Source organism: Cucumis sativus, chromosome 4, assembly GCF_000004075.3.
Source record: "Cucumis sativus cultivar 9930 chromosome 4, Cucumber_9930_V3, whole genome shotgun sequence".
In the NCBI taxonomy this organism is placed as follows: domain Eukaryota; kingdom Viridiplantae; phylum Streptophyta; class Magnoliopsida; order Cucurbitales; family Cucurbitaceae; genus Cucumis; species Cucumis sativus.
This window is the reverse complement of record NC_026658.2, coordinates 12,880,847-12,897,783: the sequence shown is the minus strand read 5'-3', so window position 1 is coordinate 12,897,783 and position 16,937 is coordinate 12,880,847. Positions and strand designations below refer to the sequence as shown.

The 16,937-nt window shown below is 37.0% G+C and overlaps 1 long non-coding RNA gene across 2 annotated transcripts; it reads left to right on the top strand.

The window, feature by feature from the left end:
• The first annotated feature begins 3,880 nt into the window (after positions 1 to 3,880).
• Positions 3,881 to 6,136, top strand: LOC116403320. 2 transcript variants are annotated; one of them, XR_004216014.1, is made up of 4 exons: positions 3,881 to 4,531; positions 4,618 to 4,668; positions 5,466 to 5,555; positions 5,761 to 6,136. It is a non-coding gene; the product is annotated as an uncharacterized LOC116403320 (long non-coding RNA). The 2 variants fall into 2 exon arrangements; XR_004216013.1 differs by having other exon boundaries at positions 5,466 to 5,560.
• The last annotated feature ends 10,801 nt before the right edge of the window (positions 6,137 to 16,937 follow it).

The window sequence follows — 16,937 nt, the reverse complement described above, 5'->3', positions numbered from 1 at the left end:
AGGAACTTGAGACCAGGCGATCCTTTTCGCAATTTCCAACAGAGTTCTGGCGGGCAGGAGACACTACTCGAGAGAAGCCATTATGCAATACGTGTGGGAAACGCCACCTAGGTCGTTGTTTGATGGGAATGAGAGTCTGTTATAAGTGCAAGCAAGAGGGACACATGGCTGATAGGTGTCCCTTGAGATCTACTGGAGCTGGATCGAGCAGTCAGGGAGAGAGACCTCCACAGCGGGGTACAATCTTTGCCACTAATAGATCAGAGGCAGAGAAGGTCGGCACAGTAGTGACAGGTACATTACCAGTGTTAGGGCATTTTGCCTTGACCTTGTTTGACTCGGGATCTTCTCATTCATTTATTTCATCGCTTTTTGTGACACATGCATGCTTAGAGGTGGAACTCTTAGACTATGTTTTGTCAGTGTTTACACCGTCTGGAGAATTTATGTTGTCTAAGGAAAAGATTAAAGCATGTGAAATTGAGATAGCTGGTCGTGTGCTGGACGTAACCTTGTTGGTATTAGATATGCGTGACTTTGATGTAATTTTAGGTATGGATTGGCTAGCTACTAATCATGCTAGTATTGATTGTTCTCGTAAGGAAGTTGTGTTCAGTCCCCCTACTGCATCTAGTTTTAAATTCAAGGGGGTAGGAACAGTAGTACTGCCTAAAGTAATCTCAGCTATGAAAGCTAGTAAACTACTCAACCAGGGTACTTGGAGTATTTTGGCAAGTGTGGTGGATACTAGGGAAGGTGAGACTTCTTTAACTTCAGAACCTGTGGTAAGAGAATACCCGGATGTGTTTCCAAAAGATCTTCCAGGACTACCGCCACATAGAGAGGTTGATTTTGCCATTGAGTTGGAGCCAGACACTACTCCTATTTCTAGAGCCCCTTATAGGATGGCTCCTGCTGAGTTGAAAGAACTGAAGGTACAGTTACAGGAATTGCTTGACAAAGGCTTTATTCGACCTAGTGTGTCACCTTGGGGTGCACCAGTATTGTTTGTGAAGAAGAAGGATGGGTCGATGCGTCTTTGCATTGACTATAGAGCATTGAATAAAGTAACAGTCAAGAACAGATATCCTTTACCCAGAATTGATGACTTGTTCGATCAGTTACAGGGAGCCACGGTGTTCTCTAAGATTGACTTACGGTTAAGTTATCACCAGTTGAGGATTAGAGACCGTGATATTCCTAAGACTGCTTTTCATTCGAGGTATGGACATTATGAATTCATAGTAATGTCTTTTGGTTTGACTAATGCACCTGCTGTATTTATGGATTTGATGAACAGGGTGTTTAAGGATTTCTTAGACACTTTTGTGATAGTCTTCATTGATGATATTTTGGTTTATTCCAAGACTGAAGCCGAACATGAGGAACACTTACATAAGGTGTTAGAGACTCTTCGAGTCAATAAACTGTATGCTAAGTTCTCTAAGTGCGAATTTTGGTTGAAGCAGGTGGCTTTTCTTGGTCATGTGGTTTCTAGTGAGGGAGTTTCAGTAGACCCTGCAAAGATAGAAGCGGTTACCAGTTGGTCTCGACCCTCTACAGTTAGTGAGGTTTGTAGTTTTCTGGGTTTAGCAGGGTACTACCGGAGGTTTGTGGAGGATTTTTCACGTTTGGCTACTCCCTTGACTCAGTTGACAAGGAAGGGAACTCCGTTTGTTTGGAGTCCAGCTTGCGAGGACAGTTTTCAGAACTTAAAGCAAAGGTTAGTTACTGCACCGGTCCTTACTGTACCAGATGGATCTGGAAGTTTTGTGATTTACAGTGATGCTTCCAAGAAAGGACTGGGTTGTGTTTTGATGCAGAAAGGTAAGGTGGTTGCTTATGCCTCTCGTCAGTTGAAGATCACGAGCAGAACTACCCCACACATGATTTGGAGTTGGCAGCAGTGGTTTTTGCATTGAAGATATGGAGACATTACTTGTACGGTGAAAAGATACAAATCTTTACTGACCATAAGAGCCTAAAGTACTTCTTCACTCAGAAGGAGTTGAATATGAGTCAACGAAGGTGGCTCGAGTTGGTAAAAGATTATGACTGCGAGATATTGTACCATCCTGGTAAGGCGAATGTGGTGGCTGATGCTCTTAGTAGAAAAGTATCACATTCGGCAGCACTCATTACTAGACAGGTACCATTGCATCGAGACTTGGAGAGAGCTGAGATTGCAGTGTCTGTGGGGAGAGTCACCTCACAGCTAGCTCAATTAATGGTGCAACCGACTCTGAAGCAGAAGATTGTTGATGCTCAGAGTAGTGATCCTTATTTGATGGAGAGACATCGCCTTGTTGAAACAGGGCAGACTGATGAGTTCTTCATATCCTCTGATGGTGGGTTGATGTTTGAGAGACGTTTGTGTGTGCCAGCGAACAGTACAGTTAAGATTGACCTACTAGATGAAGCCCATAATTCCCCATTTTCCATGCATCCTGGTAGCACGAAAATGTATCAGGATCTAAAACGATTTTACTGGTGGCAAAATATGAAAAGGGAAGTGGCGGAATTCGTTAGTAAGTGTCTAGTATGTCAGCAGGTTAAGGCACCTAGACAGAAACCAACAGGTTTGTTACAACCTTTAAGTGTGCCAGAGTGGAAGTGGGAGAATGTGTCGATGGATTTTATTTCAGGGCTGCCTAAAGACCCTGAAGGGTTTCACAGTGATTTTGGTTGTCATAGACAGGCTTACGAAATCGGCACATTTTGTACCAGGAAAATCCACTTATACTGCTAGTAAGTGGGCAGAGTTGTATTTAACTGAGATTGTGAAACTGCATGGAGTGCCTGTATCGATTGTTTCTGATAGGGATGCACGGTTTACTTCCAAGTTTTGGAAGGGACTTCAGACTGCTATGGGTATGAGATTGGATTTCAGTACAGCCTTTCATCCACAGACTGATGGTCAAACTGAACGTTTGAATCAAGTTTTAGAGGATATGCTACGAGCTTGTGTTCTAGAGTTTCTAGGTAGTTGGGACTCTCATCTACATTTAATGGAGTTTGCTTATAACAACAGTTTCCAGGCTACCATCGGTATGGCGCCATTTGAAGCTTTGTATGGTAAATGTTGTAGAACCCCTGTTTGTTGGAGTGAGGTTGGTGAACATAGGTTGATGGGACTTGAATTAGTTCGGTCTACTAATGAGACTATTCAAAAGATTAGAGCACGTATGCAAACAGCGCAGAGTAGACAGAAGAGTTATGCAGATGTACGGCAAAAAGACCTTAAGTTTGATGTGGGAGAAAAAGTATTCTTGAAGGTAGCACCTATGAAGGGTGTTATGCGTTTTTGAGAAGAAAGGGAAGTTAAGTCCTCGTTTTGTTGGACCATTTGAGATCTTAGAGAGGGTGTGGTGTTGTGGCGTATCGCTTGGCATTACCACCATCTCTCTCTGCAGTTCATAATGTTTTCCATGTTTCGATGTTGAGAAAGTATGTGGCCGATACATCTCATGTAGTAGACTATGAACCCTTGGAGATTGATGAGCATTTGAGCTATGTAGAACAACCTGTGGAAATTCTGGCTAGAGAGGTAAAGATGCTTCGTAATAGAAGCATTCCATTAGTAAAAGTTTTGTGGCGGAACCATCGAATGGAAGAGGCGACATGGGAGCGAGAGGAAGAGATGAGGACTCGTTATCCAGGAGTTATTTCAGAATTATTAATTTCGAGGACGAAAGTTTCTTAAGGAGGGAAGAATGTAATGCCCCAAGGTATATATATATATATATTTTGTTTTTATTTTATATATATATATATATATATATATATATATATATATATATATATATATATATTTATTTATATTTAATTTAAATAAAAAGAAAAGAAAAAGAAATATATATATTTTGTTTTTCTTTTTCCTTTTCTTTTCTTTTTCCTTTTTCTTTTCTTTTCTCTTTTCTCCTTCCTCCCCGTGCACCCTTCCCCTTCTCTCCGTCCGCAGCCCAGTAACCGTCGACCTTCTCCTCTTCTTCTTCCGTTCGCAGCAGCCGTCGCCGCCCACGTGACCGCTGCTCAGTCCAGATCTGCGTCGTAGCCGCAGCAACCGCCACCCCTATTTCCTTCTTCCGTCGTGCGCCGCGACTTCCATTTTCTTCCCGCCGCAGCCAGCCGCCGCGATCCTTTCCCTTCCGTTTTCCTCCCGCCGTAGCCCAGCCGCAGCCAGCCGCCGATCCTTTCTCTTCCGTTTTCTTCCCGCCGCAGCCCAGCTGCAGCCCGTGCGCCGATCTGCCGTTTCCATCTCCGTTTCGCGAAGCAACCTTGCAGCAGTCGTCCCGCGCGCCGATCTGCCATCTCCATCGCCGGTTCTGTCTTCGTCGAAGCCCGAGCCGCCGTGTGAACCAGTAACCGCCACGTCCGCCGCTCACAATCGCCGTCCAAGCCAGCCGCCGCCGATCCCTTCTCTTCCGTTGTCTGCACTGCCGCGCGAATCTCCGGCCGTCTGTATACGGTCTCTCCGTCGCACTTCATCTCTTCGCAAAGCTACTGCTCGATTTCTTTCGCGAAGATTTGGGTAAGTTGTAAAAAGATTCACATTGGGTTGAATTTAAATGATTGATGCGTTGAAGAGAATTATTGAGAAATTGTCTTAATGTTTAGGTTCGTTCTTCATAGACTTCAACGTGGTTAAGGAGCTTAACTAACTTGAAGGTAAGGGATTTTCTACTAGATTCACTTATGACTGTGGATTGTATGTGTTAAATGTATACTGTGGATTGACTGAAAATATATATGAATGTATATGAATTGAAGTAGACTTGACGTCGAATGTATATCGTGATTGTCATGGAATATATATATAAGTGTGTGTATGTGGACAGGACGAAGATTGTAAATTGTGTTTGTATGAGATGCAGATGTGAACTTGTGATTTTCGTTTAGATTGGGTGTACGTTACGTTTAAAGTATGACTGTGTGCTGATGAACTGAGGGGTGTGTTGACTGTATAGTTTGATTGACTGATATATTAGCATATTATTGATAGACATATGACTAAAGTAAAATAAGTTGACTGTTAGGACGTCGAAAGAAAGAACTTTGTGTTTTGAAGTAATTGAAAGATGGATTGAATGGATTGAGGGGAAAATTGTTAGAATGTATTGAGGGGAAAATTGTTAGAATGTATTGAGGGGAAAATTGTTAGAATGTATTGAGGGGAAAATTGTTAGAATGTATTGGGATGTGTACCTTGTAGGTGTCCCACGGGATCACCAATTTATTGTGCACCTTCGGAAGCATTAGACTGATATGTGTTTCCGCAGAACACTAGACTGATATGTATGTCCCTCGGGGCGTTAGACTGAGATGTGTATCCTATGGGATCTCAAGACTGCGACTGTACAGGGTGTCCCAATAGAACGTTAACAATTTATTTTCCCCTGACGGGACCAGTAGAGGGTCTCTTACTGAGTATTTAAATACTCACCCTTCTTATGTTTAATTTTCAGGCAAAGGTAATAAAGGCGGCAAACCGGCGAGGGGCAGGAAGGAAGCGTGATGCCATAGGAAACGTGTTTTGCTTCCGCTTATGGGTTCTTGTGAGGTTTAAAATGAATTGAAATTTAGTTTACAAACGTTTGTTGTAAATAATATTATTTTATGTTTTCTTGAATGTTTAAAAATCAGGCCTGACTTGAAGATGTTTTTTTTTAAATTGCTTACGTTTTGTTTTATATTAATCAAAGTCTTTATTTGTTAAAAATTAACGATCTCGACTTACTTAGAAAAGTTGGGTCGTTACAGTCACCAACATACTTTCCTAAGCAGTCGGCACGAGCACACGAAGCAACCAAGGCTCGCACAACATGTGTTTTACCTGTGCCAGGATATCCATGAAGGAGAAGACCTGTTGGTGGGGTTATAGCAGGTCTCTGGAAAAACTCAGGGTACAACAAAGGTAACACTACAGCTTCCTTCATGCATTGAATGACATTTTGAAGGCCAGCAACAGATTCCCAACCACCCATAACTAACACTTCTTTTTTACTATTATTACTATTACTATGTGTGGCAGTGCCACCAATAAATATGGGCTGAATATCCTCTTGATCATCTTCATGATTACTATCATCATCCTTATCAATACATTTGTGATTTTCCTTTGAGTACTGTTTTCCCATTTTGAACTCTGTTTTTTCACGTGAATTCAAACGAGTTTCAAGTTGGAAGATATGGCGATGATCAGTGCAAGGCATGAGAAACTGTTTGTGATCAAATTTACAACCATTGAAACGTGCACAAGCCTGAAAAAAGAAAGAGAAGATTTTATTAATGTTATTGAAGTGATTAAAGAGATAGATAATACTTAATAGTTCAGTTAATACAAACCAAATGGTATGTTTTTTGACATTGTTCAACTCGACATCCAAGGGTTGCACCACGTCTCTTACAATGGGTGCACTTTAAGAATTTTCCCCTTTCTAGAGCAGTCTGGACATTTTTTAAGGATCCGGATTCAGTGAAATGAACCTCAGGACTCCAAATAACACATTGATAATGATGGAGTGTTTTTTTCTTAAACAAATAAAAGTGTAATCAATATATGAACAACATTGCAACTATCCCTAATCTACAGACTGATAATGCAGAATCAAAACAAGAGATGGAATTGAATGATTGACATGAAACTCATTGCGTGAATTTAGAATTTAGAATGGAAAAAAAAAAAGAATATTAGAAGTTAGAGAAGAGAAATAGGAGATTTGTTACCTATATATGTGTGTATATATTAAAATTAGAACTGTGGTGTGTGGTGCAACGCAGCAGTACACAAAGAATAATAAAAAAACGTGAAGCCGAAGGGAACAGAGTATTGTTCTTTTGCCTTTTTGTTTTAAGGTTGAGAAGACACAATACCCTTACTCTAACAATTAATTTAAAAAGAATTGCATTCATATGGAAACTTTCTTTTTTTGAATAATTTTTTAACCACCGTATATATACACTTTCCTTTTTCAAAAATCTCATATGATTTCCATTTCCATTATTTATTATTCAGAATCAGATTATGTAATACTAAAACTATTCTCAATATATTCCTCACAAAATACGCTCTTTTCCCTTTTCTTGGTTATTATCTATATAATTTTAATTATCTATACAAAAAATCACCTGCCGGTGCCATTCTGCAGAATCTTCAGACGACACAAACAAATCTTGCACCACTTCACCTTCGGTGACCTCCATATTTCAAATCCATTTTCTCTTTTGCCTATAGAAAGAACCTCCCCTCATTTTCCTACGTGTTTCTTCTTTATGCAATAAAAGTGAAAAATGAAGCCCCTCCATTTGAGTTGAGTTAATCAATGACCATGATTTGAAGTTTTATATTCTTAGTGAAAATTCATTGAAGGCCCTCTATATGTCTCATTTTAGCCTAGAAGCAATCAAAGCAAGAAAGGGTTAAACATGTGTTACAATTCAGTATCTGGGAGCAACCAAGTTCATAACTTAAACCTTTATCCTCTAATTGCAATGGATACATTAGATTGAGAATGAAGTTCATGTTTGTGAAGTTTAGGTAAGCTTGTGTGATAACATGATAGGGACCACTTTGGCTATGTGGGAATCATATGAATCATATGATTCAAAAGATGATACTTTTACACGGGAGCCAGTTGAGATGAACAAAGAATCGTTTGACATCCCACAACAAAAAGATGCTCCTACAAAAAATTGCAAAGGAAAAGATAAAATTCACTACAGCTCCACTAGCCGAAAGTTGAAGGCAAAAAAAAAAAAAAAGTGATTGGTTCAAAGAAAGCTCTACAAGTGAGGAGTTGGATGCATGACATATATTTTTTTGCAAGAGAGATGTAAATAAGATTAAGTGTCTTGACAAAGAATTTTTTTTCTTCAATTTGTTGTAAAAAAGTCTACAAAAGAGGTTCTTTTTGTTAGATGCATTGACAATAAGTGTGGTTGGAGATTGCGAGCAACGAGATTGAAGAATTCATATTCAAGATTAAAAAGTAGTGGTGTAAAAAAAAACCTGATAATTCGACCAACCAGGACTACCCAATCCAAAGAGTAAGGGTTGGGTTGGGTTAAAGAATTGAAAAAAAGATGGGTCTAGTTACCGAGTTTGGGAATTAAGGGCCAAGATGACCCAACCCAACCCGATTTAGGGATATATATATAAACCATAAATAACACCCTTAATTTTCATTTATGTTTTGTCCCACCCCAACACAAACCTCACAACTCGCGTACCCATCCCCAAGAGTTAGGCCTATATGAAAAGAGAGACCTATATTGGACACTAAGAGTTAGGCCTTTAGCAAAGTAACGTGAGAAGAAGTTGTTAAACCTAGGAAGGAGGCGAGAAAGTGTCTTGTCAAGATGAGTTGACCACTCTCTGGAGGAAGAAAATATTTATGGCTTCTCGAGGAAATAATGAGGGTTGGGTTATTTAAGGAAGTTTGGCTTTCCAAGAAGATGAGGCGTGTGTCTCAATGAGAAGTCAAATCGTCGATGATGGTCATTGTGGGATTTAAATACATGAAGCAGAAAAATGGCGAGTAGACAAGTGAAAAGCATGGAAGTAACCTTTGGACAAGAAGGTCACTATAAATAGAGCTGAAAATCAAAGGAAAAAGGGGAAATTGAAAAAAGAGTAAGGAGTGAGATTTTCTAAGAAAAGGATTAGAGGAGGTCCGGAGGGTGGAACGACAAAATGAGAGAGCCGTTGGGGAGGAGAAGCGTCTAGAAACAAAGACGAAAGGTATTGGGATTGAGTCTATATATGTTGTTAGACGTCAAAGCCATGCAAACTGAAGTCGTAAGGTTGTATAACCAAGCTAAGAAATGAAAACAGAGTGTCTCTGTAGTCTTACGTCGGGTGTTGGCCATGAAAGTTTCTATTATGCATGAGGGACCAATTGGTAAGCAAATCACCCCTTAGTGCAAGTGGCCCAACTCGGAAGGCAAGTGATTACAATACCCAAGATGTTGAAGTACTTATCTGGTGAGCTAGAGAGCCAAAAAACTGAGTCAGGAGGAGAGTGACCCTAATGCTATGTGCTAAGAGAGGTGGTTGGGCAATCTAGGTAGAGGAGGAAGTGCCACATTTACACCTCTAGGTACCCTCTATTAGTGTGAGAAACAAGAAAGAAGTTTTGTATTCTTTTCGCTATGTTATTGATAGAACTAAGTCATGCACAACGAAAAAAGAATCGAATTTCTACCCTAATTGCCACAATTAACATGTAACCATAAACTAATCAAATTAGGGTTTTAAGAAGTATTACCTTTGAAGCTTACAAAAGGTTTGATGTCTTCTTACCAATTCTACCCGAGACCACCACTAGTACTCAACTGCTATCCTCTAGACAAAGAACCGGGTTGTGGGACCCAATTTTGGTGTAGAAAGTAATGGAGATAAAATGAGATTGGAAGCTTTCTTTTTTCTTTTGTTGAGATTATGAAAATGATAAAAGAGGCAAAAGTCCTTCAACATTTGAAAACATCTCTATTTATAGCCTAATTACATGCAAAAATGCATGCAATTCAATTGCCAAATCTCAACACCTAATATTCCACTAACAATTAGTGGAACTTAGTGGGCTAGGTGTCTATATCTCATATAGCCACATATCCCACTAAGAGTTAGTGGGATTATCCAACAAAATGTTGGATTTTCCCACTAACTTAGTCCAAGGGTAAAATGGTCATTAGATTTTTCTAGTCAAAAGTCAAACTTTGACTTTTCTAAGTCAAAAGTCAATATTTTGACTTTTTACCATTTTGTCCGTCTTGACTAATTCCAACCTCCCGAGCATGAATCCGCATTCATTTTTCCAAAATTCAAATCACATTTGAATATAAGGCCGGTCAAAGTTTGACTTTTCAAAGTCAAAAGTCAACATTTTGACTTTTTACTATTTTTGACCAATTCCGAGCTTCTTAGTATGAATCCGCATTCATACTTATAGTATGTAAAACATAAAGCTCTATTTCTAATTAGAAGACCGACGATTATATCACTGTATATGTCGGTTTTCCTTTCTTCTCCCTATTCGAACAATTCGACTTATTTCATCACACTGTTCTAAGTTTAATCCATATGAGCTAGCAGAGGAACCTAATGGACCTATAGATCATGGGCTCCAACGATTCAAGATTAACTAGCTAAACTCTTTTAAACCGAGTTAATCAACATTCGTTAACTAACGGGTCATTCCACTAAAGTCCCGTAGTTGCACTCCCCTCACTATAGATATATTTGTGTCCATTTGATAAAACCATAATCAGTAAGTTAATCCTTCACAGGTTGCTCGTAACCTTGGCTGGGTCAAAATACCGTTTTACCCCCAAGATTACATCTTGCTCCTTAAGTCCCACTAATCCACTATTGAACAATTGGTTTAAGGTTCAACCTATAAACTTAATCCCTCTCGGGCCAATGAGAGGGTGGGGCCCCTTGTTCAAGACTTGGATTCAGTGCTTAAGAGAGCAACCTATCTACTAACCCTAAAGCGGGTAGGAGTGAATTCCATCTTGTACCCTATGTTCCCAGCTATCCACCCGATCTTACCCCTGAAATGGGAGGCTTATTGGGCCAACGCTGATGAGCTGCCCTCACCTATGCAGATCTAAGGATAATCTCGTATGAACAGGAGTTCATAGTTAACTCAGGATTAAGACTAAGTTACCTAGGTCATCAATAATTGAGATAGTCAGTTTTAAACAGTAAACGGTGTTATAACGTAAAAATGACTAATTCATGGTTCAGTCTTATGTAAACATTTTACATAGGATGCCCCCACTTTCATGTCTCTACATGAACGATTAGGATCACATCGTTTGTACTACAAAGTGGGCCGCATCCATAGTCTCTCAAAATAAGGCGCCCAACCTTTATTTCATATACTATAGACTATTTAGGCTATATACTCGAACTTGATCCACGTTTATGTTTACACATAAAGTTCAAGTTTATTCAAAAAATAGCCTTGGAACTTTGATTTATTGGATTTAAGATTATAATATTTAATTTCTCAATAACAACTTTATTGAATAGAATATGATTTACAAACTACGAGTTTTAGGACAAAAAATTCCAACAAACTCCCACTTGGACTAAAATTCCTAGTGGTATGAGAGATGTGGTATGAGAGATGTGGTGTGAGAGAATATATATGAAACTAGGGCACATGGCCAATAGTTATCTGTGACTATCGTGTAATTAATTACAAGGTTAAAAGAGTACGCAATATGAAGGACACGTTAGTTAAGGATAAGTTATCTAGTGTCCTTTCAAAAAGAAAATGGCGTTTAAGTTGTGGGTAAAAGGAGTTAAGTTATTTCGCTTACTAGGCGTTTGACGCTTTACCCCGAGAGGAGTACGTGATAAAGGTCTAGGCGACATGTCTCCACTTGATTGGGAGGAGCGACTTTGAGACGGGGCGTGACAACTAATTTGGTTTAAGATTAATATAAATAAAATTGAAAGGGATTAAAGAAGGTGCTAGTTTTCTGAGGATCTTCTAAGTGTTTAGCTACTCAGAGAAACTCAAGGCGAGAAGAAGAAGCTAAAATTAGGCATTTTGAAAGGAAGGAAACTTAGTATTTAGCGTACATTACTATATGAAATTCTTGTTGATGTTGTTATTAAAAATAAATTTTCTAATTTGATGTTCCTTGATTGACGAATGTGAAATTGTGTTCAAACCATTAGTCTTATCTCCATCAATAAGCTAACTCTTATGTGGTGTCCACATAATGGGTAAAGGCGTTGGAGTCAAATGACCTAAAGCAACAGGAAATGAAACCAAGGTAATTTCTAAGAGATGCTGGTGAAAGGAATCTCAGGTCTACTGGTAAATTGAATCTCGGGTCTATGCGTACTACCAAAAAAATGACATTCTATGACAGTTAATATAATCTAAATTTATAGGAGGAAAGAAAAATTGTCACATAATGTTAAAATACGCGTTTTTGGCAGGAAAAAATGATGTTTTCGAATTCTACCTTTATATGACAGTTATTTGTCATCATAAAAGGTAAAAATATTAAATAGTTTTATTTTAATAAAATTTATTAAAATATAATATAATATATTTCTAATTTTCTCTTCCCCTTTCTCTCACTCTCCACGAAAAAGAAATCCCTAAACTTTTATTTTCTCTCCATTTGCTCATTTTGGTCGGCAACACAAAGACCCCTTTGTTTTCTCATTGGCTGATGGAGACTCATAGAAGTTGATAGCGACCCATAGAAATTGAGGGTCAGCCACATATAAGTTCTTTAGAGACCGTTTGGTAACGTTCTCGTTCCCTGTTTCCTATCTTTGTTTTCACTTTTTAAGAAACGAAGGTGTTTGGTATCGTTCCCTATTTTTCGTTCTAAAAAAAAAATAGAATTGTTTCCCAGTTTATAAAGAGTTATTGGGAACAAAAAAAGCAATTTCTCTCGTTCCGCTTCTCAATTATTTTTATTGGTTTTATTTTTCCTTTTATTTTTCTCAATTCTTTTTATCCAGCATTAATTTGGAACCACATGCAACTAAAGCACCTTTTACTAAGATCAATGTAGTTGTATATAAACCTAAAGCAATAACATGATGAACCAAGAAGCTCCGAGCCCTATTGTTAAAAATAGTGAAATACTATTCTCATTAACAATATTTAACCAACCTGGCAACCATATGCTTCGACCAGCATTGAACGTCGGATCGCTTGTTGAAGATAAAAGTACATCGAAGCCATATAAAGTCACCATTTCCCCAGCTTGAATCTCCTTCAATCCATAAACTCGAGAAATCCCATCTCCTACAAAAAAACTTGACCCATTTCATCCACTTGAAAAAAAGCTTGTAACTATCTGAAGACAGGCTCGAGTGAGTTTACGAATGTGTTAAGATCAGATTCAGATCAGTGAAAAAGGCTAAAATGAGTTGTAGAACGAGAGGGGCGAGATCTTCTTTGAAGACCGGTTTCATTTTCTTTGTTTTGAAATATTTTTATTGGTTTTCTTTTCCTTTTTCTCAATTATTTTTCTATTTTCTTTTCCTTTTCCATTTTTCCACGTGATTTCCTTTTTATTCCTCTTATTTCCATCTTCTTCTCCAAATAATCACTCTCCACATGGTTTTCTTTAGGGGTGTAAAAATAACCCGAGTAATTCGACAACTCGAACAACCCAACCCATATAATATGGGTTGGGTTGGGTTAGTTTAAAATGTGGGTTGGGTTGAGTTTCAAAATTTTGAATTTTTTCTAGTTGGATTGGGTCATAGGTTGAAGGGTTGAAAAATTCGGTTCAATCCAACCCGAACTAATATATATATATTATTTAATAAAAGTTAAATAATTAGGTTAACTTTGTCACTTTGAAGTTGCGCGATGCATTCTTCTCTTCTCATTTTGATTTTTTTTCTTTAGAAAATGAACAATTTTGAACTTTATAAACATTAGAATTTACAAACGAAAAAAAAGATAAAAGAATATCGCTCGACAACCCAATCCAACTCATATTTTACGAGTTTGGGTTGGATTGGGTTGAAGGCTTAATTCGGGTTGGCAACCCAACCAACTCAAAAATATGGGTTGGGTTGAGAATGCCTCACAATCCAACCCATTTACACCCCTAGTTTCCTTTTTATTCCTATTATTATCTCTATAATCTTTCCAAAATAACCATCATCTTCCTCTTTCTCTCATCGTCTTCGTCGTCTTCCTCTACATGACATCTTCCTCTTTGCGAGATTTGGGTTTTCCCCTCCTCTTTTGCGCAGATCTAGGTTTTCGCCAAATCTGTGTTTCCTCTGTGGGTTTTTGTCTTCCTCTTTGTCGTGGATTTCGATCCTCCTCTTCATCGTAGGTTTTCGCCTTCCTCCTCGCCAACTTAGATCCTTCAGATCTCAATCTTCATCTTGATCGCCATAAGATTACTAGAAGACCTTCCTATCTAGGTTTGATAAATTGAGTGATGTAATGTTTAATTGAATTAAATGTGAATAAAATAACATGAATAATAAAAAAAATAAATCTCAAATAAAATCAAGAAATAAGAAACAGTTATCAAACACATTTTCGATTTTTGCGTCTTTTTTTTTCAAGAAACAAGAAGTAGAAATATTTATCAAACACATTCATGTTCTTGTTCTAGTGAGGTTTTATGAAAAAAATCATTTTCGCAAAACCTTTTTATAAACATCATTTCAAAAATCGATTCAGCAGAACAAGATAACATATCAAATCGTATAAATATATAGTTTCGCATAAACAACATCAAATCATTTCATTTCGCATAAACCTTTCTTTATGCTCAACAAACACATCCATAACCTAACAAATTCACATAAACACACATTAGTTAATCGTCATTCTTTTTACCAAGGATTTCAAATTGTTCTCAACGCTTGGTCTCATTACCTCGCATTTGACTACTGTATCGATAGCATCCAAGAATATACAGGTTCGTCCTTGTTGCTCAGGCTGCTAAGCTTTATACGTTCCTTTCAACGCATAAGCCAACTTCTTATCACCATGTAGTTTGTACATCCCATGGTGGCCTTGACTCTTTATATGCAAATAAAAGTTAGCATCATTTTAAGGAATCAACTATTTCATAGCATTGAAATTGTAATCATCAAATCAAGCTTTACACTTCTACAAATTTGGTCTTTCTTGACACTAAAAATTTTTGATTTCTTGATGGTCATGGCAAAGGACCATCAAGAAAAATATTTTTCTTGATACAATGTTTATCTTGACGGTCATGTACGTCAAGAAAAGTCTCCTTATTTTGTTGAAGAAATACAAAAAAAACATTAAAAAAATGTGGATTTTTTATTTTCTTGATGGGCAAAGTTCCCTTAGTTTTGTTGATATTCCACAAACGTCAAGAAAACTATTTCTCGATGGACAATAAACATCAAAGAAATATATTAGTTGACACCAACAATGTCTATCAAGTTAGATAGGTTTTCTTGATGGACAAGGTCCATCAAGGAATGAATTTTCTTGATTTGCAATGGCCATCATCGAAAAAAAAATAATATATATTTGTTTTGGATTTCTTGATGAGTTTAGAATATCAAGATTTTTTTTTTTTATATTTCTGGGTTTAGGATAAGATCATGGACATGACCCTTAAAAAAATGATATCTTGATAGCTATTGCCCATCAAGAAAAAACTATTTCATACAAAGCACGGAATTCGGACCCTTGTTAACGGGCTCAAAAACACAATATTCATCAATAATATTCTTAAAGCTTTACTATTTTTTTTTCTGATTATTACTGTCTATACATCAATAATCTTCTCAACAACATTCTTGAAAAGGTATTGAATTTTCAACTGTGTGACCTTTATACACAAATTTTTTCAAAGAAATTTACATTCTTTAGAGTTTAGAGCTTTGAATTCTAGTACAACTTATAAAGCTTTTGATACTTGTTAGACTTTTTTGCTTGGTGCTGATAAAACCTTATTTACATTCTTCCTTTCCTGCATGTTCTTTTTTTTACTTGTTAGACTCTTTTGCTTGGTTGTCCTTAGTGTTTTCTCTTTAGCTGAAATTTCTCTATCTTGAAAAAAATAGAGCTTTAAAATTCAACTTTAACTTTATTTGATACTATCTTAGTCCATACTTATTTTGGTATTTCTTTCCTTTCTCACAAACACATCTAAGAGGTTGCCTTCACAATATGGCGAAATTAACAATATGGCAACCTTTTTCATTGCAAAACATATTAGAGGTTGGTTACTTAGTTAGCCTTATTGGATAAATAATTGACATTTAGGTACTTTTTAGTTTGTATATTTATAGATGCCAAATCGATATGTGAATTTTAATTGTTGCTTATTTGAAACATTGCAACCATTTGATAAAATGTTGCTATGTGAATCCATCTTAACTTGATATATTATTTTATTTTGGTTTAGGTTGTGGAATCCAAGTTTGTACTTGAAGCCAAATTCATCCAAGATCATTGAGTTTCAAAGCTTCTTTAATTCAGATTTTGTTTATTGAATTAGAATTGTAGTCTTGTGATTTTTGGAATAGCATAGTTGGATTGGTTTTGTAATTTTGGGATTATCATATTAGGTTGGGGTTGACTGAAGTAGTGTTTTGTATATGACAATATCGAACAAACATGTAAAGTTTTCGAAATGTTCATACATATATGATCAAATGTTAATATATGTTAAAGTTTTGGAATTGTACTCGTGCATATTTATGAGATTGTTGGACCACACTACAGGAATTATAGAGACAATACAGGAACAAAAATATAAATAAATTATAATTTAGAAAAAAATATGAAACAAGCTTGACGTTTTTTAAGTGTCATAAACAAATAAATTTGTGACGAGTTTTCAATGACATTAACAAGTAAATTCTTGACGTTTTTTAAACGTCATAAACAATTATGTTTTCACCGTTTTTAAATGTCATAAATTACATTCTTGATAGTTTTTAAATGTCATGAATACTCATTCACTTGACAATTTTTAGTTGTCATGAATATTTGTATACTTGACGTTTATAAACTGTTAAGAATCGCTATTCTTGACGTTTTATTAACCGTCAAGAACTTTGACTTTCTTGACGCTGGCTTCAACGACGATTTTAAAACCATCAAGAATAGTGATTCTTGACAGTTTAAAAACGTCAAGTATACAACGACGATTTTAAAACCATCAAGAATAGTGATTCTTGATAGTTTAAAAACGTCAAGAGAGTCTATTTTTGTAGTAGTGAATGATAAGCTTATTGAGTCGACGATCTATCCACTCTCACCCGTACAAATCAAAGGACAATCTCTCGCGAACAAGAGTTCATAATACACTCAAGATTAAGACTAAGTTATCTAGGTCATCCTAGTGAAATAGAAACCTAACTAGTTAACGTAGTAACACCAAGTGGTTACTATTTCACGGTATGGTCTATTGCAATCTCATTGCATAGG